Source organism: Lithobates pipiens, unplaced genomic scaffold, assembly GCF_037356315.1.
Source record: "Lithobates pipiens isolate NorthernLeopardFrog02 unplaced genomic scaffold, aLitPip1_a1.2 Scaffold_19, whole genome shotgun sequence".
NCBI classification, from domain to species: Eukaryota; Metazoa; Chordata; class Amphibia; order Anura; family Ranidae; genus Lithobates; species Lithobates pipiens.
This window is the reverse complement of record NW_027507764.1, coordinates 397,879,581-397,906,776: the sequence shown is the minus strand read 5'-3', so window position 1 is coordinate 397,906,776 and position 27,196 is coordinate 397,879,581. Positions and strand designations below refer to the sequence as shown.

Below are 27,196 nucleotides of genomic sequence, written 5' to 3'. Positions count from 1 at the left end.
GGGTAAAAATAATATTAATAGTAATAGTCATAATAATCCTGATTAGAATAGAGACCAAATAGGATTAAATACTGTAAATAAAATGTATAATGTAAAAATTAATATGTGTATAACCCAGGGACGGGACAAGGGGTGGGCAGGAGGGGGGCTGCCCCTGGCGCAATGGTTTATTGCAGGGGTAGGAGGCACCTGACCCTAACCCTAAGGGAAAGGGGGGCGCAGTTTGGTATCTTTGCCCTGGGCGCTGGATGACCTTGTCCCGGCACTATAACCTAACGCTAGTGTTGGGCGAACGGTTCCGCCCAAGCATGATTTTGGGCTGAACATTGGCGGTTTTCCCTGTTCGGGGGGAACACCCAGATTGCAGGGTGTTTGGTGGCTGTTTGCCCCGTTGAATGCCCTGCAGTGCACTGTTCATTGCAGGGCATTGATTGGCCAAAGCTTGGGCAAAGCTTTGCCCAATCAGGGCACAGCAAAAGTTGGTTGTTAAGGAGTGGGGCAGGGAAGCTGGCCGTGGCCTCCTTAGCAACCAATGAGTCATCAGCTGTCAATGGGATTCCCCACTGACAGCTGAATAAAAAAAAAACATTTGCCGGTAAAAAAATTGTAAAAGAAAATCAGTGTGAGCCCCCCTCAGTTCATACCAGACCGTTCAGGTCTAGTATTGTTTTAAAGGGTAACACCACACCAAAAATAATAATTGACACGGGTTCCCCCCAAAATCCATACCAAACCCTTATCCGAGCATGCAGCCTGGCAGGTCAATTAAGAGAGGGGATGAGAAAACAGGGGGCTTATCCAAATCCAGAAGCCCCCTTTAAGAAGGGGGCCCCCAGATCCTGCCCCACATGTGAATGTGTATGGGGTGTATAGTACCCCTACCCATTCACCAAAAAAGTGTCCCTCCTTAAAGGGGGCTTCCAGATTCCTATAAGCCCCCCATCCACAGACCCCCACAACCACAGCTCAGGGATGTGGGGAAGAGACCCTTGTCCCCATCAACATGGGGACAAGGTGCATTGGGGTAGGGGGCAGCACATCTCCATGTTGAGGGCATGTGGCCTGGTATGGTTCAGGGAGGGGGGTGCTCACTTGTCTCCTCTTTCCTGACCTGTCTGACTGCATGTTTTTCTTGGGAGAATTCAACCTTGGGTATGCAGAGAATAACCAGGCAGTGTGCTACCACAGTCCTTGTACACAGAAAGGCATGTAGGAATCCTTAGCACAATCATTTGAAAAAAAAAATACAACTTTTTTATTACATATGCCTTTTTGCACATACCCTAAGGGAAATCCTTAGTCAGTAGTCACATGGTTAGTGACTATTTGACAAGCAGCAGCTGTTGTATAAATATTGCAGTGGTCAGGAGTATAAAATGTATATAATGCATTTAGAATGCAATGGTCAGAAATAAGTAATTTACAGCCCAACCAAAATATACAGAACATGTGGCCCACTGAGCCACATAATGGGGCCTGTGGATCCCTCTAATATGGCCCGTGGAGCCCTTCGATGTGGCTTGTGAATTCCTGCTTTGGGCTGGCAGGTCAACAAGGTTGCTGACCTGCCATTCCACAGCATCATTTGGATGGAGCTGGCGCCTAAGGAAGCAAAGGTCTGTGGAGAGAGCAGGTGCTATTTAAACCAATGGCTTCCTCTATAGCGCCGTCTCCTGTCTCAGGTAAAGTGCAGTTGGTATCACTCTGCTTAGGACAGAAGCATTTCTAACAGCCAGCAATGCCACGAGAAATGGAAACATAAAAGGTCAGTTTATTAAACATCAAAGTTTAGCAAGAGCATGAGTATATAATGTATTAAACATCATAATTATGCAATGGTTGAGCACAGCTGGTGTATACAGTGCAGTGTGCTCCAAGCACAGGGGTCCTAAGTGCATACATGGCACAGGAGTTGAGAATACATTAACGCACAGAAGGCAGGGGTCAGGAAAGCAAAATGCACAGGTTATTAGGCAGAGTACAACAAAAATTCTCACTCCCCAACCAGTCAAAACCCCTCCAGTACATATCTTCCCCACTCCCCCAAAACAGTTCTCCCGGCAATATAGATTCCCTCTCCGCCAAGTGTGTAAAGTGCTGTATCCTAAAAAAATATGTAGTAAACTTCAGCTTTACCCTCCATTGTCCACAACTATTGGCAATAATTGCTGACCTACACTATATTGTAATAAAGTATAGGGACGCCTGCCTTTAAATGCACATGAACTTTAATGGCATCCCGGTCTTAGCCCATAGGGTTCAATATTGAGTTGGCTTAGGAATGTGCCTATGGGAATGTTTTACCATACTTCCAGAAGCGCATTAGTGAGGTAAGGCACTGATATTGGACGAGAAGGCCTGGTGCATAGTCTCCACTCTAATTCAGCCCAAAGATGTTCTGTCGGGTTGGGGTCAGAACTCTGTACAGGCCAGTCAAGTTGCTCCATTTCCAACTCACTCACCCATGTCTCTATGGGAGGAACTTGACTGGCCTGCACAATATTCAGTAAGAGGATACTGTATGCGCTAGGGGGTGCTTTGGGAGGGGAGAGGGCCCCCCAGTACACATCATCTCCCCTCCTAAGTTTTCTCCTAGCACATACAGTATTCTCTTACTCCACCCAATCAATGAGATGCTGGCTGGCACAGAGGGGACAATCAATTGCATTATGTGCCCACACTAGTGCCCCCCTGTCAGGCAAGTTAGTGGAGCCAAAATCCTGAATTTTTAGGACTGGTTCACACCATGAATCACAAACAATGAATTGTGCATTGATTCACATGCAATCCGGGTGCAGTCATATTACAGTCCATTCATTTGAATAGGCTGAAATCGCTCCGGACCACACCAAGAGTTGTGCAACACTGCTACTACTGTACCATACAATCTGATGCAGGTAAACACGCTGCCTTTGCAATCTGCATTGTGGTATCATTCAGTTAACGTTGGCACCTGCTGCAGTTTATAACTGCAGTGCATTTTGAATGCAGTGTGGGGAACGCACATGAAATGCAGCTTTACCACGCTGCGTTCTGGTGTGAACAAACCCTTAGTGCAGATATGCAGGATTTTGTTTGTACTGGAAGGCCCCACCAAAACTGGGACAATTGGGAAGTATGGATTGTCTTAGAAAGCAAGATGATTTGTGTTTGGGGGGCTTGTACTGGGAAGAGGGATTTGAGTGGGAAGATTTGTGACAGAACTGGGGAGAGGGCTTGTGCTGGCATGCAGGATTTGAAGGAAGAGGATCTGTGCTGGGAGGATGGAGGGAAAAGGATTAGACTCAGGATTGAGTTGAGCTATTGATGGGGGGGGGGGGTGGCTTGGGGGAAGAAGATCTGTGCTAAAGGTGGGGAGAGTTGTGCTAGAAATGTGGAGATTGTTTGTGCTGGGAGGGGAGTTGGGGTGGGTTATTTGTTCTAGGATAAGGATTTGTGCTGGGAGGGGGATTTGGGGGATTTTGCCCTCTCCTTATCCTTACACTGTGTATTACACACTTCTTTCCCTTGCATTCTGTGTAAAAGACTCCTATTTGCTGCATTCTGTGCATTACATACACCTGTCCCCTGCATGCTGTGCATTACATACTCCTGCACTCTGTTCTCTGTGTGTCACTAAACCTGGCACTGACTACAGCACTCTGTGTGTTACATATTTCTGATCCTTGCATACATTGCATTGCACACCCTGAATCCCTGCACTCAGCATTATGTATCCTTTATGTAAGTCCAACACTGACTGTAGCACCCTGTACATCCCCAACCCCTGTGCTCTGCCTTACACACTCCTGCACTATATACACAATACTGTATATTATATACTTCCCCCCAAAGTGTTCATTTTCTTAACAGTTTCTGGTTGCGAAGCAGTCCCTGACTATTTTAATGACGTTTTCCTTTAAGGTATGCTCAGTGTTAGCTCTTTTCATACTTTCAGTGTGTGCGAAACCATATGCAATGGAAGTTTTTTATTCTCTTTTTAATGACCCTACACATTCACCAAAAAAGTGTACAAAGTTAATAAAGACAGTAGATGCGTTTTTGACAAATCCCATATAAAAAAAAACCTATGTGGATCCATCGCCAATCTCGCCGCCGCTACACCACAACCCGAAAAAAAAAAAAAAAAAAGAGGTCCACTCACGATGAACGCTCCCACGGTCTGGCTGGCCTAACATTTGACTTTACCTTAATAGCTATAGTATGTGGCAGGCCACCCAGAGACGTCACCTGGTGGCACTGCCTCTTGTGATATCAGTGCTCAATCACCAGGTGACATTGCCATTTACATCATGGGACATTTTTTTTATTTTTTAATAAAAGAATGGTCAAAAACTGTTTCTGTGTTTTTATTACTTTTTGAGACTTTTTGGTGAATGGGTAGGGGTACTCACAATGGGGGGGGGGGGGTGATATCTGGGGCCACCTTGTTAAAGGGGGCCTCCAGATTATGATAAGCCCCCCCCCCCTGCCCCCATAACCAAAGCCCAGGGTTGTGAGGGAGAGACCCTTGTCCCCTTCAATATGGGGACAAGGTGCTTTAGTGTGGGGGAGCAGAGCCCCCCTGCCCCAAAACACCCACCCATGTTGAGGACATGTGGCCTGGTATGGTTCAAGAGGGGGGGGTGCTTGCTCCTTCCCCCCTTTCCTGACCTGCCAGGCTGCATGCCCTTGCCATTTTTTTTTCATTTCCCTTGGGCCATGCCCTTTTTTTGCCAATTGCCTGCATATAAGCCTTCAAAATGGGCACTTTTGATTTTTTCTCTCCGGCTCCAGTAGACTTCAATACGGTTTGCCGTTCAGGTTAAAACTTTTTCCCTGTTCGGGAATTCTGCTGCAAACTGAACAGGGGGAGGTGTTTGGCCCATCTTTAGTACAAGGAAATACAGATTTTGTTTAACTATGCCCCTTAAGCCCCTCCCATTGTTAAAAATGTTGCCACACCCACATTCTTGCTGTCATGCAGAAGGTAACTTCATCCCTCGAGTGTCCCTCATTCTGAAGTTCAAAAGTTGGGAGGGGTGTATGTGTTCCCTAACAGTGCACCCGCTCTCCTACTGGGCGCAGTGTGGATGTTTTATTTTGTCTCACTTACCAGCTGCCCAGATCCAGTAAAGGGAGCAGGGAATTCATAACCCCACCCCCTCGCTACACATTTCCCCTTAACCACTTCAGCCCCCGAAGGATTTACCCCCTTCCTGATCAGAGCACTTTTTGCGATCCGGCACTGCGTCGCTTTAACTGACAATTGTGTGGTCATGCAATGTGGCTCCCTAACAAAATTGACCTCCTTTTTTCCACATAAATAGAGCTTGTTTTGGTGGTATTTTACCACCTCTGTGGTTTTTATTTTTTGCGCTATAAACAAAAAAAGAGCGACAATTTAAAAAAAATGCATTATTTTTTACTTTTTGCTTTAATAAATATCCCCAAAAATATTTTAAAAAAAACATTTTTTCCCTCACTTTAGGCTGATACGTATTCTTCTACATATTTTTGGTAAAAAAAAATCACAATAAGCGTTTCTTGATTGGTTTACGCAAAAGTGATAGCGTCTAAAAAATAGGGGATAGTTTTATGGCATTTTTTTTTGCTAGTAATGGCGGCGATCAGCGATTTTTATCATGGCTGCGACATTATGGCAGACAGATCAGACACTTTTGGCGCTATTTTGGTACCATTCACATTTATACAGTGCGATTAAAAATGCACTGATTACTGATTACTGTGTAAATGCAACTGGCACTGATTACTGTGTAAATGCAACTGGCAACAAAGAAGTTAAGCACTAGGGGGCAATGAAGGGGTGTCCTATGGAGTGATTTTAACTGTGGGGGGGGCTATGTGTGACTCGATACTGATCACCGCTCCCGATTACAGGAAGCGGTGATCAGTGTCCTTGTCACTAGGCAGAATGGGGAAATGCTTGTTTACATCAGCATTTCCCCATTCTTCATCTCCGTGAGACGATGTAGGTAACCCCGCGGACTCGATATAAGACCACGGAGCTCGCAGTGAGAACGCATGTGAGTGTGCCACCAGCCACGCGTATGCGCCTGCTATACAGACCTCGTAAGATCACATACAATAACGTGACTTTGTGCAGCGAAGCCAACCTGCCGCAATAAAACTGCGGCGGCTGGTCCACAAGCGGTTAATAGCATTTCAGCACAGCTTGCATTCTCAATGTGTGACGTTCCAGTGCAGCTGTAGACATTGGGGTACAGAGTCCCATTATGGAGTGGAAGGGGTGGCAGGAGGATGGGTGGAGGGTGAAGCTAAATGCATCTTTGCATGTGTAAACAAAAATTCTTGTCCCAATCAGTTTCAACATTTATTGCTAACCTCACTGGTATTTTACTTCCTTCTACTCCCGCAATGACCCTTCTAGGAATAAATCTGGATCTTTACTCTTTAGAGTATAGAACAGTAGTAGGAAAAATATTAATAGCAGCAAGGTTGACTATAACAAATCTATGGAAATCCAACAACACACCAAACTTATCTGATGTTTTTATACGGTTGAATACACAATTTCAATATGAGTTGATGTTAGCATATAAAAATTACAACACAGCCAAGTTTGAGAAACTATGACAAATATGGACTAGTCATCCTAGAGCTTCTACTTCACTCAAAAACAGGAGCTGCAGTTCTTAAACCATATTTCAGTATTAATTCAAGAGTAAAATCAAGGTTTGACAGTTCTCTCTTTTTCTAATTTCTGGAATTGTCCATCATAATGTCATTATATTAGCTAGAGCCTGTTTACAGCTAGAAGCAGAAGATTGACTATACTGTTTAGGTATGATTCGTGTGATCATTTGTATGACTATTGTCCATTCCTTTGATTGAGGTTTGTATGTAAATGTTTTACTGCTATACCTGATTGTTATATAAAACAGAAAATTGCTTCTCCAACCTCCCAAATCAGTGGTAGAACACCCACCCCAATGGAACTCACAGGTGCTGGCCATACACCATACAATTTTCTTATTCAATTTCCTTTAGATTTACCTTCAACTGCGTAATACAAGGGCCTGCCTGATTGCACACACATTGAAAGTGTTTAGATTTGACCTCATATTATATGGTTTTGGTAAATGTAAAGGAAATCTAGAAGAAAATTGTATAATGTATGGCCAGCCTTAGAGAGAGAAGAAAGTCCTGGATGGCCGCACATCAAAGAAGGCATGTTTATTGATATGAAAATGTAAAATCCAAATACAGCCAGCTCATGAATAGGGAAAAAACAGGGCAGATAGCTAATCATGGCAGGTATTCGTAGCTAAACAAAGTTTGATCATGGGTATAGATAGAAAAGCTTTGAAAACTTGATAACCGAGTCTCAAAAAGAAAGACCCGCCCACATGATCAAACCTTGAAACAACACCCTCGACACACCTGGGAAAAAAAGGAGATTGAATGTTAAACCAAACCTTAGCAACCAAACTAATATAAATAAATAAATAATATGCTACATCAGGGGGAACCCATGCATACACATATATATGCAATAAATGTATAATTACCTCCAATAACTATACTCCTTAGTTTTCTCCCAGTGCGTGAACCCATAATCTCGTGGCAAAAACCATGATGAATACTAAAACAAAGTTAGACCTAATACAAAGTAACAACTCTAGTTTCAGCTACATCTTTTCTACTTCTATAAACAATTCACTACAATTGCTAATAACTATCCAAAATTGTAAAGTAGCAAAACAGCATATACATGAAAGTAGAAATGAGAATGCCAACAATCAACAATATCCATATATATATATATATATATATATATATATATATATATATATATATATATATATATATATATATATATATATATATATATATACACACACACACACACACACACACATCATCCTGAAGTATGTGAACCTAATTAGATCTAAAAATTCTGTAAATAAAATCCTTGTTTATTAATTTTAAAAATTATTACCGTAAGTATACATCATTATTTCCACATAAATCCATGCACCTAAAAGGAAAAATACAAACCCCACCTGACATATTTGAAATCCGTTATACTATATTCACAGACCAAAAACGATCTGAATTTTACAACAAAAAAATCACCACCAGGTGGGGAAGCACTCAACCAGTGCATGGAAAAAGTGGAAAACAAAAATAAAGATAAAGCAGAACCCTAAAGAATTCATATGGACATCTTATTGGCATATTATCCATGTACGTTGAGTGAAAATAAACTTCAGACGGCAATCCAAACCTCCACAGGAATCTGTAAATAATACATAAATAATCTCATAAGAAGCTGCAGACAAAGAATGATAATTTCACGATATTTGTATTTTACCACAAAAAAGGGAAGTAATGACACCACCCATTTAAACTTGTTTTCCCCATTGAGTGTTGTAAGCCCCAAAGGGAAAACAGATATGATATCATATGGAAAGATATATAAAAAGCAACATCTCTCATAGGAATCGCAAGCGAGTCGCATGGATCAATAGCATACAGTTACGAAAAACACCCGAAAAAACACAGGGCAAAGGCTGTCACTTACCAATGTAGACCACTATAAATATAAATCGGTACATATCTATTGATAAAAATGGGACTCAAAGTTGAGGCCAGTGGGATGTCTAGTATTTAAATAAAAAATCCACCAGACTTCTTGTTTACAAAACATACCAAATTTATCCACACATCTAGGGGATTTAACTATTTTTTCAATACCTTGAATAATGAGACTGGGGGTATCCTTTAAATGAACATCATTCCATTGACAAGCAATGTTGGTGGCATGTCCCTTTTCTATATCGTAGAGGTGATCATAAAGACGATCCCTCAATCTGCAGATGGTCCTTCCTATATATTGGACAGAACAAGCAGTACACGTAATAACATAAACTATGTAACACGTGTTGCAGTTAATGAAAGACTGAATTTTATATGATTTGCCCGTAGAGGTAGATGTAACAGTGTCCCCTCCTTTTATGAAGGGACAATATGTGCAATACTGACAACCGCATCTGTATGTTCCTTTAAACTGTAACCAATGTGCAGCATGTCTTTTGCTAAGATAGAGGCTGGGGGAGAGTATATCTGATTGTTATATACTAGAATCAGCATCCTTTAACCATTTGCCGACCAGTGCACAATGATATACATCGTCATAATGGCATGGCTGCACAAATAGGCGTACGGGTACGTCCCCTTTAAGATGCGGCATTTTGGGCGCGTGCATGCCGCAATATGTGCAATACCGACCACCGTATCTGTATGTTCCTTTAAACTGTAACCAATGTGCAGCATGTCTTTTGCTAAGATAGAGGCTGGGGGACAGTATATCTGATTGTTATATAGTAGAACCAGCATCCTTTAACCATTTGCCGACCAGTGCACAATGATATACGTCGTCATAATGGCATGGCTGCACAAATAGGCGTACGGGTACGTCCCTTTTAAGATGCGGCATTTTGGGCGCGTGCATGCCGCGCATGTTCCGTGACCGTGCCCGTGAGTCCAGTGATAGTGTCACTGAGCGGCAGAACAGGGAGATGTTCTGTGACCGTGCCCGTGAGTCCAGTGATAGTGTCACTGAGCGGCAGAACAGGGAGATGCCTATGTAAACAATGCACTGCTCCCTGTCATCAGGAGCAGTGATCGCTGTCATGTCCTAGGTAGCCCATCCCCCCAAAGTTAGAATCACTCCCTAGGACACACTTAACCCCTTGATCGTTCCCCTTAGTTTTAAACCCCTTCCCTGCCAATGTAATTTCTACAGTAATCAGTGCATTTTTATAGCACTGATCGCTGTATAAATGACAATGGTCCAAAATAGTGTCAATAGTGTCAAAAGTGTCAGATGTGTCCGCCGCAATGTTGCAGTCACAATAAAAATCGCTGATCACCGCCATTACTAATAAAAAAAATAATAATAAAAATTGCATAAATCTATCCTCTATTTTGTAGACGCTATAACTTTTGCGCAAACCAATCAATATACGCTTATTGCGATTTTTTTATACCAAAAATCTGTAGAACACATAACGGCCTAAACTGAGGAAAAAATTTGTTTTTTATATATTTTTGGGAACATTTATTATAGCAAAAAGTAAAAGATATTGATTTTTTTCCAAAATTGTTACTCTTTTTTTGTCTATAGCTCAAAAAATAAAAACCGCAGAGGTGATCAAATACCACCAAAAGAAAGCTCTGTTTGTGGGAACTAATCAGGCGGATTTCACAGATTTACTTATACCTGCTTTTCACTCCGGGTGCCAGGACATTAGGCACTCATACATGTGAGTTGAATTACCTTTATATATTATTTTGGAATAAAAAGCCCTTTATCAACGGTACTGCGCAATGAGGCTTTTTCTATTATATCTATTTATATAAGGAACATTTACAGTAGCTAATCATCAGTCCAGAGGATATCCACGGGGGTCGCCCCACATGCACATTTTACCTAACTAGCGATAGTTGGTGCACTCCCAGGGGTGAGTGCTAATGGGGGGTTGGGGGGGCAACCTATTTAAGCACTTAAGAAGCACAGAATCATCCATCTATTATTCAAGTCACAGCACTGGATACTGTTCCACTAGCATGAGCACCTTTTTTTTTCACTGGGGACTGTTTTATTAATTGTATTAATTGTTACCAGTGTATCACCTATATCTATTACCTGCAAGTCATTTTTTAGCATTTAGCGTGTTATACTTTTTGCTATTTTTTATTAAAAATGATTTAATTAATAAAAAAATAAAAATAAAATAAAAAACAAAGAAAACAGGACAATAAATTGTGAAACACATTTAAGGAGCTCTTCTGTGTAAAAATCAGCAGCTACAAAAAAACTGCAGGTGATGACTTTTAATAAACAGAAAAAAAAAATGTAGTCCCAGCCCTATAAGCACTACAGAGATGGGGGCGATGGAGGTGGATAAAAAGAGCACTGCAGGGTGGGCATTGGAAGTGGACAAATGTTGCACTACAGAGTGGGCACTGGAGGCAAATGCAAGGGACAATATTGGAGGTTTTGGTGGCTGACAAATGAAGTAGGAGGCGCCTGAGTGGATGTAAAGCCTCATACACACGATAGGACTTTGTACAAACTTTCCCTTGGATTTTTGTACAAAGGGCGTCGGCCCTGAACTTGTATTGCATACACACAGCAGGACTTTTTCAGCCAACTTTCACCAAATCACGTGGTTTTTCTGCTCTTTACCGCCACCTTTGGTCAACTTCTGTATTGTTGTCTGATCTTTTGCATTGGTTCTGAGCATGCCTGTTTGTACTTTGTACAAAAGTCCTATGGTTTTCTGTACACACGATCAGACTTTGCTCCATCGGACTTTTGTTGCCAGAAAGTTTGTCCGTTCGCACAGCCAACAAAAGTCCGATGAAAACCAAAAAAGTTTGTCCGATGGAGCGTACACACGGTCGGATGTTGCTCCAAAACAGCTAATTTGCATGTTTGTTGTCAAAAAGTCTGATCGTGTGTATGGACCTTAAGACTCCTTTCACACTGGGGCACTTTGCAGGCGCTACAGCACTGAAAATAGCTCCTTCAAAGCGCCCTGAAAGAGCTACTGCTATTTTTCCAGTGTGAAAGCCCTCGGGAGCGGTGCACTGGCAGGATGGTAAAAAAGTCCTGCTAGCAACGTCTTTGGAGTGGTGAAGGAGCGGTGTATACACCGCTCCCTCACTGCTTCTGCCCATTGAAATAAATAGGGCAGTGCTGCTATACCACTAGCAAAGCACTGCTTTGCAGTGCTTTGCAGTGTTTTTAACCCTTTCTTGGCCGCTAGCAGGGGGAGTAAAATCGTCCCACTAGCGGTCAAATACCACAGTAAAAAGGGCGGTAAAACAACACTAAAAATAGCGCCGTTTTACTGCTGACGCCGCTCCTGCTCCAGTGTGAAAGGGGCCTAAGGGAACAGCATACAAATAGGACAGGGGAGATACACAGTGGGATGAGGTGGGGGAGACACTTATTAAAGATTGCGTCATGCCCCCTGTTCCTCTTGTTTCAAGATGAGCACACTTCTGTAAATATACTGTATATTATGTGCGTAATAATAATAGCAAATTGAGTCGATTTTTGTTGAAAACAACTATATTAGGTTACTGTCATCTCATTTGTATGGGTTACTGCCTTAACTGCATTAAAATTCAGGCAACATACCACAAAAATGTCACATTGGGGGAGATTTACTAAAGCTGATGCACACAGAATCTGGTGCAGCTGTGCATAGTAACCAACCAGGGGCATTGCTAGGTCTACAAAAGATCTAGGGCTAGAGCCCATACCCTTTTTCCCTGAAAATAAGACCTAGCGTGATTGTCGATGATGGCTGCAATAGAAGCTTATTTGGGGGGTAGGACTTATATTGCAGCCATCACCAACAATCACGCTAGGTCTTATTTTCAGGGAAACAGGGTAGCAGCGTAATAAAGAAAGTCATACACTTGGGTGGGCATATATATGTATATACAGTTTAGAGAAATTGTAAAAAGAAATATCAAGTGGGTATATCAATGCACCTAGTGGTAAGGTGGATAACCCTACAAAAAAAATGTTTAATAGAAAGTGCCACATCCTATTGAATTGTAACACATAATATGTATATACAGTAATATACGTATGTGTGTATATCCCTAAAGAGCCCCCCACTTACATCAGGGTCCCCAGAGAGCCTGCCCTACTCTTGAGGACCCCTGCAGAGACTCGGGGCTATAGCCACAAAAGCCACCCTTTAGGGACGCCACTGGTAACCAATCAGCTTCTAACTGCAGCTTGCTAAATTGCCAATAAAACCTAAAAGCTGATTGGTTACTATCCACAGCTGCACCAGACTCTGTGTGCACCAGTTTTAGTAAATCTCCCAATTTCTGACTTCCGAATTGAATAATTGTGCAGTTTTAGTAAATCTCCCAATTTATGACTTCAAAATTGAATAATTGTGCAAAAGACTTGTATTTTTTGTATTTTTAAAATATGTATGTATTGACTATACAACGCACCGGCACTTTAAAAAAAATATTTGATGAAAGAACCTAAAAACAAATAAGGACATAAAACAATGTAATGCTACTAAGATAAAGCAGATGTGAATTATCCTGCAGTGCCTCTCCTGTATCACAATAGCAATACAATAGGAAACTGGAGCAATAGGCACCGTATTTCAAGCAGCACTGTATACCTAACCTGAATCTATTGTTCAAAAGTGTTTAGACACAGGACTCTCTCTTGAAGATGAGCATCATACTGAGACTAAATCATACACTGGGATTTTACACCAGATAACACAGCAGGGTGGAAAATATACAGAAGTAAAGAGAGTGGAACTAGGGCACGCTGGAGAGATTGAAAGGGCAAAACTATAAAGTAAAAAAAAAAAAAAAAAAAACAACTCTAAGTTGTTCGTTTGCTTTTCTAGCTCTGGCTTTGTGCCTCAGGAGCTCAATTGATCATGGTTCCTAATGACAAGCTAGGAGGAAGAAAAAAAAAAAATTAAACTCTTTCCTGACGCTCTTTCAAATGCAAATAGTTCACATGAGATAGATAGGAAGCAGCGCCACCCCCTTTTCATAGCCCTCTCCTGATTTTATACTCCATCTGTACCTCCTGTCAATAAGGATGCTCACGCGTTTGGGTTCCCTTTGACTAGCAGCTGCTGTATCCAGGAGAAACAGAAAAAAGAGACAAAGTCACCGGGCTGCCTTTTTCTTTTTTTCTATTGAGAGATCAGCTAGTGAGACCACAGAGCATGTTCTCCCAGCAGTTCAGAGACCCTGATAGCATTGAGCTGCTGTTACTCCATCCCAGTCTGCCCAAAGCAGAGCATCACTAAGTTCTCCTTGTGACAGCAGCAGGCACATGTCTCTGAGAGCAGGTACCAGCTCAACACAAGGCGCTGGGGATTTACACTCTTCTTCATTTGGCTCCACTAAAAGACAAATAAAGGTAAGATAATCCAGCAGTTTTCTTTTTTTTCTTAGTAACTCTGTTGTGCATTAGATTATTTGTAAAGCAGTTCATTCCAGTGAAATAGTAGCCTGGGATTCAGTTCCATGCCATAGAAAGATGCATCATTTGCATGCAGCATCAATGACATTTAGAAGTTACTTCCATTTTAATCAGAGGTGGCTTTGAAAAGAGATAAAAAAGACCTGCTGCCAGTAAGCATATAAAAAGGCAAGTCTGCAAAAAAAAAAAAAAAGAAGCATGCTTCAAATGAGAAAGCGCAGAAGGGAAGGAGGGATAGACGGGAATAGGAAGATATCAGGAGAATGCCTTTCAGGCAGAACAGCCAATTTAGAAAGGACTTGCAGGAATCCAAAATTAGGAGTAAGGTAAATATGCATTGATACCTGCTCTGTGTCTCTTTCTTAGATGAGTTCTGTTATTTGGACACTGGTCCATCTTTCTAATAACTGTCATTCTACAATAAAAAAAAAGCTCCTGATGCATAAATGCACAGCTTCATTATCTGCTGAGCAGCTTGTCTAACACAGGTTAGGTTAAAAGCTTGGTGACCTATTCTTTTAAGTGCTCAGACTTTCAGTGTGTGTGTGTGTGCAGCATGGTAGTTCATCACAGTGTTCCTAGCAATTCAAGCTCTAGCTAGGGTCACTGAGGGTTATGTTAAGCATGACTTTACTATTCAGTGTCAGGTTATTCTCTGGAAAATTATGAGCTCGGTGTTGGCTCTGCTCTGTGTGCATGTTTGTAGATATATTAAGTGAGCAGCTACTTATTAAAAGAGCCAGGGGTATTTAACCATCTCTCCGTCCTTCGTTTTTTTTTTTGGTCATCTTCTTAAGCGCACACTCTGCACAATATAACATCCAGGTAATAAATATAACCGGAGACTGCAGAGTGCTTTGCTAGCAAATTGGTTAAGAATACAAATTACTTGTTCCAGCATATTACAAAGGTCATGTATGCTTGCTTTCTACTTTTTTTTTTTTTTAGCTTTGATTTGCATGAGTAATACCTAAAGTGTTGTGTTTCATTGGGCTAGCTATTTATTATCAATGTCATCTCATATTTGGAGCCACCGCAGAAGATGCTTACTAGCATAACACTTTGATTAGGTCAAAAATTATGTATCTAAGCATTATGTTACGGCAAAGAAAAAAAAGAAAAAAATCAATAGGCTATGCATTAGACTTAATCAGGATTGTGTTTAAGACTTAGAACTCAGAGCAGTAAAGTAAGACCTACTGAGTACCTGAGATAACTTGTACCTAGTAGTACCTGCAGTCTATAAAGTATTCATTGTAGGCTGGTTAAAGCATGAAAGCGAATGCTGACGTTATCGAGCATAAGATATCCACAGCCAGGCTCTCAAAGCAAAAAAAAAGTAAATTAAGGGAAGCAAGGACTCACTGCCACCAGTGTGCAGAAAATAATTAGATACCTACAGTAGAGCCTTGTATATGACATATATGTGACATTTTAGAACAGAGGTCTGATAGTGACAAGCCTATCCTTTATATCCAAACATTAGACTTTTTTTTACAGTATATACAGTAGGTTTCGAAAACACCCTGGTGGCCGTATTTATTTTACTTTTACATTGTTATGCAACTGTTGCACAATAGAATAGTTCAGTTGCAAGGCGTAAAGTGAAATTAAAAAAGAAAAACAGTAAAAAAAATTAAAAAAATGAGGCTGTATAGTTAGGTTTCATAAGCCACTGCTGCTTTCTACAGAAGGGATGCAGATGTCACCAAAGCACACATTCTATTTTTGGGATTTTGCTGAATATTCGGAAGCCAAGTAACCTTCAGTGTCACTGTAAAGGTTACGGTAGCATAGGCAAAATTAATGCAGTTCTCAGAGAATATTGGCATTACAGCAGCGAGATGGGAAAACTTTGTAATTTTTTTTTTTTTATATAATTATTGGATACCCAACCAAATACTGCTATTAGTTATTAGAAGAAATCCCCGATTACCTGAGGTTTGCAGTGGCATTTTATTTAGGTTTCACATCTATGGCTATTTTGTTACACAAAAATGCTCTTGTAACTGATGATTTTGTTGTCACCTCAGTTTACCTTGAAATAATTATCTTTCGCTAAAATGAACATCAATTTGCCTAAGTGTTCTGAGTTTCTTTCTATTAACCCCCTATGATTAGAGCATTAAGCTATGTACACGGACAGCGTGTACACTGCTGCTTTTAAGTTCACTAAGGGCATCTAAATGCTGCAATGACCTCCCAGGGTTTTAAAGCAAATTAAGTACAGCAGTGTGCACTGCACTTGCGTTTACTGTACAGATTTTTTTAAATTCGATGGCATTTAAGTGACTTCTCATGCAAACACAGAGGATAGCTGATGTAAAAGCAATCCAAACTCTACTGTTCATATTGGCCATTCTTGAATACAAGTATAATCTTAGAAACGTGTGTGATGTCTTAAAGATCACAACATTTGTATTGTAGTAATTGATGTCAATTATGTGCTTGTGGCGGGACTGTTCATACCTCTGATTTCACTTTTTTTCAAGGAATGGTATACAGGTATACAGAGTTATTTTAGGCATCTTGGAACGCTTCTATATTTATACATGAAACAATAGGGAGCCGCTGGCCAGCTGGCACACCATGCATCATGTGCATAGACTTTACTGCTACTGTGTATGTTATTTGTAGATTACAACCTTGCCTTGTTAATTATCCTAGCCTGTGACTCCTGGAGCTTTTTGTTTTTTCTACCCCCAGTTGTCTGTGCAGTAAACAATACACATATAAAAAGCACATTGCTGTGCTTTTGTGAGGAATATGATTGCATTTTATTGGCATGAGCAACTTATTTGTTTTTGGGTATTGCTATGATTGGTTCATTCATAGACGTAATAAAGTTGGCCACTGTTGTAAGCAAAAATTATGTTTATATACAAGGCTACATATACTGTTTTAAAAATAATACAACGAAAATGCAATGGTTAAAAAATTTTGTGCTGTATTGCATTCTAATCAGCACAGTTTTGGTAAAAACGGTTATGGATTAAAGATTATTGTAAAATTTACAAAAACAGGTAAGTAAACTTGTAGTGCAGATGTTATATACTAGTATGCAAATTAGGAATTTCAACTTTAACTTCAACTTTCATCTTCACTCTTGACTCAAATGTTAATGGAGCCAGTGACAACCAGGCAACTAACATTTTCAAAGAAGAAGCAACCTCCATATTTCTTTGAGTACAGGTTTTTTTTTTAAAGTGGTTGTACACCCTGTACAACCACTTTTACCTACAGGTAAGCCTATATTAAGGCTTACCTGTAAGTGCTTGAAATATCTCCTAAACCTCCATGGTTTGGGAGATATTTATGAAAGAGCCAAGTACTGATGTCATCGGCGCATGCACACTTTAGAAAGGTCACATTGTGCCGTTTCTAATAGGGGTCATGCCTTGCCTGGCGGCTCCTGCACGCATGTGTGGGAGTGACATCAAGTGACTCCAGAAAGTCACAGAGCCGGAGTTTGCGGCCCCGGAAGGAAGAGGGGCAAAGATGGACACTCTCTGTTAGTGAGGACAACGGTAACATTGCAGGCTTCAGTTTCAGGTAAGTGACACATAATGGGCTACTATGCAATGCATAGTAGCCCATAATGCTTTACCTTTGCAGGGAATTAAAGAGTAAGTAAAACCCACCAGGGTTTACTTCCTCTTTAAGTGTATATTTTCACAGGGGCTGTATGTAAAAGAGCACCACCCAAGGCTTGAACACTCTCTTGATGGGAAGGGCCCAGTGGTAGAAGCAATGTAATGGAAGATGTGGCCCAAACTTTGCATACAGTGTTTGGATCAGCACAACATCAAACAATACTCTACAAATAATTGGATAAGTACATGTTTTCTGATCTGGTGGTTTGGCGATAGTTGGCAACAGGCATCCCTTTTACAATGCAAGTTAACGTGACCTTTTTTTCGTAACTTAACAATCAACCAACTTTTAATCTCTCCTTGGATTTCTGACAATATGGCCGTATGAGTTCTCAGCCCTGCCCACCTTCCATGGTCAATATGAAAAAGGAGCACTCTGCTGGATGTTTTATATATTTTACAAGAATTAAAATATTGCAGAACCAGTGAGATCCTTCCCCTGTAATTGATGGTTGCTAGGAGAGCTGTGTACTCTGGAGCTTTGCTCTTTATTTGAGAGATGGTAAAAAATGTTTGTAGATTCCATTAGTGTCACTGTCAAACCTTAGAGTAAACTAATTTTAGGCAAATTAATTCTTTCAAAGAACAGAATTATTGAAGGACCAGTGATCAAACTGATACAAATACAAGAGTGTAAAAGGCAAGAATAAAGCACTAAGCCTCACAGACAGTACAACCTGTTTCAATTATTAACAGTTTAGAACAGTTTAAACAAAGTCACTTGATTTCTGATTAGGAATTTTAAAGGTCATATAATTTCTCAGATTGTTGTTTTACTTTATAAAAAAAGCATATGTTCCCTTTTTTTGTATAACAGGAAATGCCACCAGGTGAATCAGATTATTTTGTCACTGAGATCTTGTCAGTGATTTTCTCAATCCACAAACTATGGTTGTAAACAAAAGATAACCTCTAACCCATTGTTAAAAAATGCAAATCTCAAAATGTGTTCCCACCTAATCCTGAACTTTATTAATAACCAAAATGTATTTTTGTATGTCTGTCTTAGCTGGAAATGATTTAGTAATGGAAATGCACTCAATAAATACAGGACCAGTAAGTAGCCTACAAAGCTCTGTGAACTTGATGGCACTAGTTATGCTGCATCTCCTTTGGATACTAAAAAGCCATTTTAAGTTTTCTGGTTGCCCAGATGATTGCTCTGGTTGAATGTGTGACAGTGGACTATATGGTGGCTATGCTTCCACTAGGTGTTCATTCCCCATTGAAAACCATTTCACTTATGTTCTTGTTTTATGAAAGTGGATACATGTATATCAGTATAAGGACAAGTATTTATTTGTTAATTGGCATTGATAGAGCCACAGCAAGTCAGCCCATGTCATTATAATACATTGAGAGTAATTAAAAACACAATTGAATCTTCTATTTATTGAAACATACTATTTGAAAATTTTTGAAAGAATAATCTGCCTTAATCATTGGTCTTTGATTTTTAGAAGCCTTCATATTCTCAGTATAGATACATTTTGAAGTACACATTTAATTGCGACAGACTATGGATATTAAAGTATTTACAAATACTTAGCATGGCGGTTGAAGGTGCTTTAAATCATGCCTCCACTGACTTCTGTAGCTGCAGCTCCAGTAGAATAGATCATTTTCAATTTTACAACAGAGCCACTGAAATTGCAATTCCACTTTCCTTTTGTTATCTGCTAACATGGACTTGGCAGCCTGACAGCTTTCTAATGCAAAGTACAGGTGCTGCAAGTTGTTAGGAACTGACTAAAACTAAGTTCAAAGTCTTTTTTGGGTGAAGTTGCCCATGGTGACTGCAGCTAAAAAGGTCAGTCAGGTCTTGTTTTCAAGAATATGTGAAAATTTTAAGGAGAGTTAGTGACTACAACATGGAATATGTATGCAAAGGTGCATTATGCTGTCATTTCCCAAATCACCTCCAGAACATAGCTGCTTAAAAACTGACCACAGGCACCACAATGTGTGATGTGCATTGCTGGGCACGTCACTTTAACAATGCAGCAATAAATATGTTTTTGTATATTGGGGTGCATTACAGCAAATTCATTTTGAATGGGCTGCCTAGCGCAAAAGGCCTCAGTACATGCATAGCACACTGGGGTTTACTAAAAATGGAGAGAGTATAAAATCTGGTGCAGCTCTGCATAGAAACAAATCAGATTCCAGGGTTTTTTTTTGTTTTTTTATTTTGTCAAAGCTTAATTGAACAAGCTGAAGTTGGAAACTGATTGGCTATCAAGCACAGCTGCATCAGATGTTGCACTCGACCTTAAGCCCCTGTTCACAGTGGCATGATTTGGCATGCAATTTGACAGGTCAAATTGCATGTCAAATCACAGCCCATTACTGGCAATGATATCATCCCAATGAGTGCGACACCGACTTTACGACGCAGATTCTAGGGTTGCCACCTTATCTCTTTAAGCCCGAACGCATATTAATTACATAGGTTCTGAGGCTAATTTAATTCAGATAAGACACCAAATGAGTTTAATTACCTCCTTAATCAGCCACACAACCTAGTTAATATGTGTTCAGTTTTGAAGGGATGAGGTGGCAACCCTAGTCACACCAATTATCAAAAGTAATTCCTGCACTAGTTTTTAGACTTTGGGGGCGACTTCAATAGATATCTGTGTGTGAACCTACACAGATGTCTTTCGTGTCGCCCCCAAAGTCGGACTGAAAAGTGGCTTCATGCAAGTTCAGGTGAAGTCACTTGATTTCAAAGCTGTGTTCAGTGTGAACGAAGGCTGAATGTCCAAAGTTTTGGCACAGGTACACTTCTATCAGTATAGTATTGCAGTCCCCGAGCTGTCATCGTCACATTCTTTTTTAGGATTTCACCTATAGATAGTAGTTAAAAGGAAAATGCATCTTTTTGAGCATACAATTGGCATGAACATGCAATTGACTTCGTTTTGCTTACTATTTTTGACCTGATAGTTGAGGAAACCTAGCAAATTTTGAAAATGTTTGCCAAGTACCCTCTTTAGCAGCTCTGTGAATATAATGTTGATCAATCTTTTGGCATCTCATGGCATTTCTGACCTCAATTGTGGCCTGTTTTGATACTTCCTGCAGTTTTCTTTGGTGAGACCTACCTTGAGGCATATCAAGTTATTTCAAATGTGATTCAGTGTGTCAGTCTTCAAAGACATCATATTTCTTGATGGTCAGACTCCCCTGTAGCATGTGCATGACTTTACACTGGCCTCTTGCATATTTTGACATTCAGAGTAGCCTATAGCACGCCCTAGGGTTTAGACTCGCATGTTCTAATGTTTTCAATGCTTAAGGCTTTCTCTACCAGCAGATTCGATTCTGGACCAAGGCCCAAACTTCAAGCTTTTTATTTCTGTTGTCTGAACTAGCTTTTTTTTGTCATTTGCAGCTTCTATTTTCTTGGTTTCTGTACACTGACAAGTTTATACATGTGCTTTTGACAAGATAAGCACACCATCAACAAACACATATAGTAATTATTCATGCTGCATTTATACCTGGTGCAGTCATTGTTATGTGAAGCATAAAAAAAAATAAAAAAAAAGTGTGACATGAGCAAATTACATGAACAAATAAAAAGCGCTGACGTTTTTTAAATTTAGCAAGAATGCAAAATGCATAGCTGATGCTAAATTGGACAGTAACGAGTCTCATTTTTGTCCACCATAGCTCGTTAGTGAAAGATTGCCTCTCATTACTATTTGCCTTACTCAATTATCTGGTTTATGTTAATACATGACATTTGCAAATGTCAACTTTTTGAAATAGAAAATGTGAGAAAAAACATATTGTTGTTAATGTAAAATCTACTGTAAAGATCCTTTTATAGCATTATTTTTTTAACAGATGCTATAGCCAATGACAAAAAAAATAAAAAATACAGTAGAATAACAATGTAAGTTGCTAATCGAAGAACTCTATCATAACGATCTGTCATTGCTAGTTACTCTGCAGGGAGACTATCCGATCATGACTGTCAGTGTTAACCAGTGGGTGTCACTGTCGTACTGACAAAGGAGACACTAATTGAGCTGGGATAGTGGAGAGGAAATAATGAAAGTTGTGCTGTCTACATGTGCAGCACACACTGGCTCTTTTGGTAATTTCTTTTTTTCCGAGCTTAATTCTGCAGAGCATAGTTCAGCAGCAAAAAATATGCTGTCAGATAAAGGCTGTGCTGGAAAACCTGTGGAAGTTTGCACCATTTTTTAATAAAAAAAAAAAAAAAAATGCACATGGCAAACACAAATTAAGCTGTTCTGTATGAAGCAGTGCAACATCAAGCAGAACATAAATCAAATTTTGCCACGTTAAAAAAAAAAAAAAAAACTATGATTCCTAGCTAGGTCTACATTAGTGTAATACAGGGATGCATGCACAATTGAATGCATATCCAGAAAGCCCCCACTTCTTTTTTTAGCCATTAATTGTTAAAGTTTCCCATGCACCCTGTTGAAGTGCATGAGAAAACGCGTGACAAAATGCATGGTAAGAAAATATCATACATTTTGGTGGGGAGCAATTTTCAAAATATGGTCAAGCACTTATGTGGCACAATTTTGATGTGGTATACAATCCATTCAAATTAATGTCTAGTTCCCAACTGTCCCTGACTTCGAGGGACTGTCCCTGATCCCTCTGTCCCTCTTTCCGCCTAATTTGACATTTCGGTCTGATCTCTATAGTTGTATATAGAATGCCCTTCTTATCTTTCAAAAAGAGCTTCCCAATGCTAAACCTTTTTATCCAATTTCGTCATTGTTGCATTTGTAAGTTTCAAAAGTTAGTATAAAGGAATAGTCGTGGTAATTAAAAAAGCACTTGTCATTTTACCAAATCATGTATAATTCTGCTTTGGGGGGCATGGCAGGGGGTGCATCCAATGCCTACATACTTTTGCTAATAGATATCCGTCATTCCCATCCTAAAAAGTTGGATGGGTTGCCTTATTGCAATGCAATGAAAAAAATGCATAGTGATGCATATGTGTTTCCTTATTTCAAAAACGTGAACCTGGGCTTAAATTTGGTGTAAACTTAATCACTAAAATTACATAGGAGCTTTAACATGGGCAGCACAGTGGCTTAGTGGTTAGGACTTATGCCTTGCAACATTATTGTCCTTGGTTTGAATCAAAATCTGGACACTACCTGCATGAAGCTCTCATATTCTTTCTGTGCTTCTGTGGGTTTCTTTCCACTTTCCAAAGTAGAAGGTTAATTGGTTCCACACTAACATATTTGTAGGTTAATTGGCTCCTATCTAACGGCCCGTACACACAATCCAAAAATCATATGACAGATAGGTCTGTTTCTTTTTTTTCTTTTTTTTTGGTTGCTAGTCTCATACGGAAAATGAAAAGTTTAGCAAAGTGACAAAAATTCTCGTATGAAAGAATAAAAATTCAGAAGTGTTGTAATGTGTTATACTGTACTTGTATTGTTTTTTCAAACTGTACTAATTATCCACATGCTTACTGGACACTTAAACTCCCCTCCTGCCCAGACCAATTTTCAGCTTTCAGCGCTGTCACACTTTGAATGACAATTGCGAAGTCATGCAATGCTGTACAGAAATGTCACACAAATTGAGCTTTCTTTTGGTGGTATTTATTCACTAGTGGGGTTTTCACTTTTTGCTAAACAAACAAAAAAAGACAATAAAAAAAAAAAACATGTTTCATAATTTGTTATAACATTTTGCAAACCGGTAATGTTTTTCCTTCATTGATATGTGCTGATGAGGCTGCACTGATGGGCACTAATAGGCTGCACTAATAGGTACTGATGAGCTCTGATAAGGCAGCACTGATGGCCAATGATAAGACGACACAGAAAAGGCGGCACTGATGAGCCCTGAGAGGTGGCACTGATGGGTGGCACTGATCAGTGTCTCTGATAGGTAGTACTGATAGATGGCACTGATGGGCAGCAGTGGTGACAAGGCACTGATTGGTGACATTGATAGTTGGTGCTGGTAGGTGGCATTGGTGGGCACTGGTAGGCTGCACTGTTATGCACTGGTAGGTGGCACTGGTGGGCGCAGATGACTCCGGGGCTACTCTCCTTGATTGGGACCCTTGTCGCACTGACAATTGCCTTTTTTTTCTCCTGAATCTATCAGCATCTGGATAAAAAATAGCCGATCATGGCTATGTTTAAATCACATGATCAGCTGTCAGTGGCTGACAGCAGATCACATGGTAAGGGGTCAGGATCGACCCCCTTACTCCGGTCTGTGATCAGGCGAGTCTCATAGACTCACTGATCACAGAGCGCACCACCAAATAGGTAAAGGAGCTTATTTTAAGTGACAAATTTGCATAGGGCAGCAAATTTAAAGTGAATAGACTGCCCTATGCATGACACACAGAGGTGTGTGTCATTTGCGCCTTATGCCGTGAACACACGACTGGACTTTTCGACAGCAAAGTTTTGACGGAACAAATCTGTTGGACAATTCGATCATGTGTGGGCTTCATTGGATCTTTTCTGTTGAAAGATCTGACGGACTTTAGAAATAGAACATGTTTCAAATCTTTCCGCCAGAACCAGTTCCTATCGAGAAACCCGCTCGTCTGTATGCAGGTCTGACAGACCAACAATGTCGTAAGGGCAGCTATTGGCTATTACATTTGCTTTTTCTAGTCCTGTCATACATCATTGCGCTAAACGATCGAACTTTGGTGTGATCGTGTGTAGGCAGGTCTGTTTAAGCGGAACTCAATCGGAACTCCGTCTGTTCATTCCAACGTAAAGTCCGGTCATGTGTACGCAGCATTACAAATCATAAGCGGGAATGCTAGTTCTGAAAGGAGCATTATTTGGCCCTAGCATTGACGTCTTGGAGTGATATGAACATAATATATGTAAAGTGATGTGTAAATTGTTGACCCTATATCACTACCTCATATACTGTAAATACATGCAAATTTAAAAGTCATTCATATTTTTAAATTTGAAGCTTTCATTTAAACAATCTCTGGTGATCCTGCCATGAAGGTCCTTCAGGTGCTTTCTGTTATAATATGGCAACGCACTGTCCCTATTTCCAGACTGTTTTCCTACATTGTCACCCCGTCACACATACACTCACAATGAAGACTTCATGTGTCCATGTCAACAGACATTGCACAAGCATGGCCCATTGTGATCACTATCAGGAAACCTGCCCTAAGAAATATCACACAGTCATTTCTGGAGTACATGAATGTAGACATGAAGTGACTGCAAAAAGAGTGCAGAAAATGAGTATTGATAATATGCCACAAAAGATTGAAAATGGTAAAAACAAGTATGTTATGGGAAATATTGTTTATGATACACTGATTAAGTGCAGTAAATGTCATTAGATTGAGAGTTACATCTACTCAATGCAAGGAGTTGGGAGACATGTCTTTCTGTAACACCATAATAATGTTCTTTTTTTAATTGCAAAAAAAGCAAGGCTTTTTTGACTAAAAAATAAAATTTTCTTTTTTTTAACTGTCAAAGTGTGCTCTTTCTGTTATGTTTCATTTATCCTCACCAAGGACCTTAGGCTGCAGTCACAATAGCCTTTGCTTTGAACTTCCACATTACATGAGGTGCATCCTGGTTCAATTGAAGAGTTGGAAATCAGCTTGTGGAAGAGCCAGGGGATAAATCAGTCATTAGCCTAAATTCTGTTTAAAGGAGTTGTAAAGGCAGAAGGTTTTTGTTATCTTAATGCATTCTATGCATTAAGAGAAAAACCTTTTGTGTGTAGAAGCCTTCCCAGCACCCCCTAATTACTTACCTGAGCCCCATCTCTCTCCAGCAATGTCCACAAGTGTCTTAGCCATCCGTGACTCTCCCCCTGATTACCTCTTTATTTGTCCAATGGGGGCTGACTGACACAGCAGCAGCACCATTGGCTCATGTAGCTGTCAATCAAATTTAGCCAATCAGAAGAGAGCAGGGGCGGGGATGGATGGGGTCGGGGCAAGGCTGGGGTGGGGCTCTGTGTTTGAATGGATACACATTTGTCTTGGGTGCCCCCATAGCAACCTCCTTGCTTTGGGGGCACTGAACAGGAGGGAGGGTCCAGGAGTAGCGAAAGGGGACTCAAAAAGAGGAATATCTGGGCTGCTCTGTGCAAAACCAACTGCCCAGAGCAGGTAAGTATAACAAGTTTGTTATTTTTTTAAATAAAAAAACGAGACTTTACAATTGCTTTAAGCGTTTTATGGTAAACTTTTACATCTGAATCCTAGGCTTTTATAATTGTGGGGGTTGTTGAAAAAAGGCAGAGAATGCCACCTTTTGCAAGAAAAAACAAATAAACGCTCCTGTATTGCAAAAAGAAAAATAATGTATTTGTAATATATTTATTTTTAATGCAAAGCATTGCAACTGTAATCAGTGGATTGCAGGTACAATGTACAGCCTCTTTGATGCATACGCAGATGGGTCTTGTAGTTTTTTATTTCCCAAGTCTCTGTGAATAAATGATGCAGCTTGTGGGAGAAGCCACTCACAGCTATACTGAATTCAAATTTGTAGAGAGAAGATTCTGTAAGTGGAGGGGGTGGTTTGCAGATGGGGGATTGTGGACTCTGACCGGGTTTCATGTTAAACCCTAAATATGGGTGGCGTTACAATTTTGTGGCATTAACTGCTCAAATATTAAATATTTATTTTATATTTCAGAATAAGTGAGGCGTTGCTTACTCCAGCAGTAGAAGTAAGACTATACTTCTAGGAGGAAATGGCGCCCAGCAGTCCACTAAGGCCCATTGGTGGAAGGGCTTCACAGGCTTGAGCCTGAACCACGTGGCCACCTTAATCTCCTACCTGAGTGGAAGACTGGCCCCTATATCTTGTTCTCTGTGACAAATTTAACATTTCCTCATTTTCTCTACTGATAGCAATAGCCACTAGGACATATAAGGAAGGTACATCTTTCCAGCAATGACACAAACAGCAATAACAGCTACACAAGGGTTCTAACCCTTCCCTACTCTATCCAAAACTGAAAAAAACAAACAAAAAACAATTCACCTATATTTACACTTTAAAGGATTAGTTGACATTTTCTAAAAATAAATAAATAAATGCACATCTTTTTGCAGGTAAAAAATGGGCATTTATTATTTTTTGTATTAGGAGCCAGTAAAGCATTGCACTCACGATCAGCAGATCACTGGTGCAATCTCAGCCTCCTGCAGCCTTTTCTTGTACGGTTAGCATCAGCATCCTGGTAGTTCTTTGAGAACTACAAGACATCATCTGCAGTGGATGATGGTAGTTGTAGTTCTCCCATTCAAAGAAGCGGAGTTCCACACTCAGTTAGTAACATGTTAACATGTTACATCCCCATGTTAGACCCTAAATATGTTACTAAATGTGAACTTATACTTTAAGCAAATGTAAATAACATGGTACTAAAGGTGAATTTTAAGCAAACATAATTCTAGTTCTATGGGTGTTGTCCTTGCTGTAGGACCCTGAAACGTACAGTCATACAGCAACCTATTAACCACTTCCCACCC

At 40.2% G+C, this 27,196-nt stretch overlaps 1 protein-coding gene across 2 annotated transcripts in view; it reads left to right on the top strand.

Moving 5' to 3' along the window:
• The first annotated feature begins 13,502 nt into the window (after positions 1-13,502).
• The window catches only part of CDH7 (cadherin 7), a 314,868-nt gene continuing 301,174 nt past the window's right edge, over positions 13,503-27,196 (top strand). The window contains exon 1 of one of the 2 annotated variants that reach the window (XM_077492388.1): positions 13,503-13,960. The gene's annotated coding sequence lies outside the window, so the exon portion shown is untranslated. Of the gene's footprint in view, positions 13,961-14,241; positions 14,350-27,196 lie in introns of those variants that run through there. The other variant, XM_077492389.1, reaches the window with a different exon arrangement.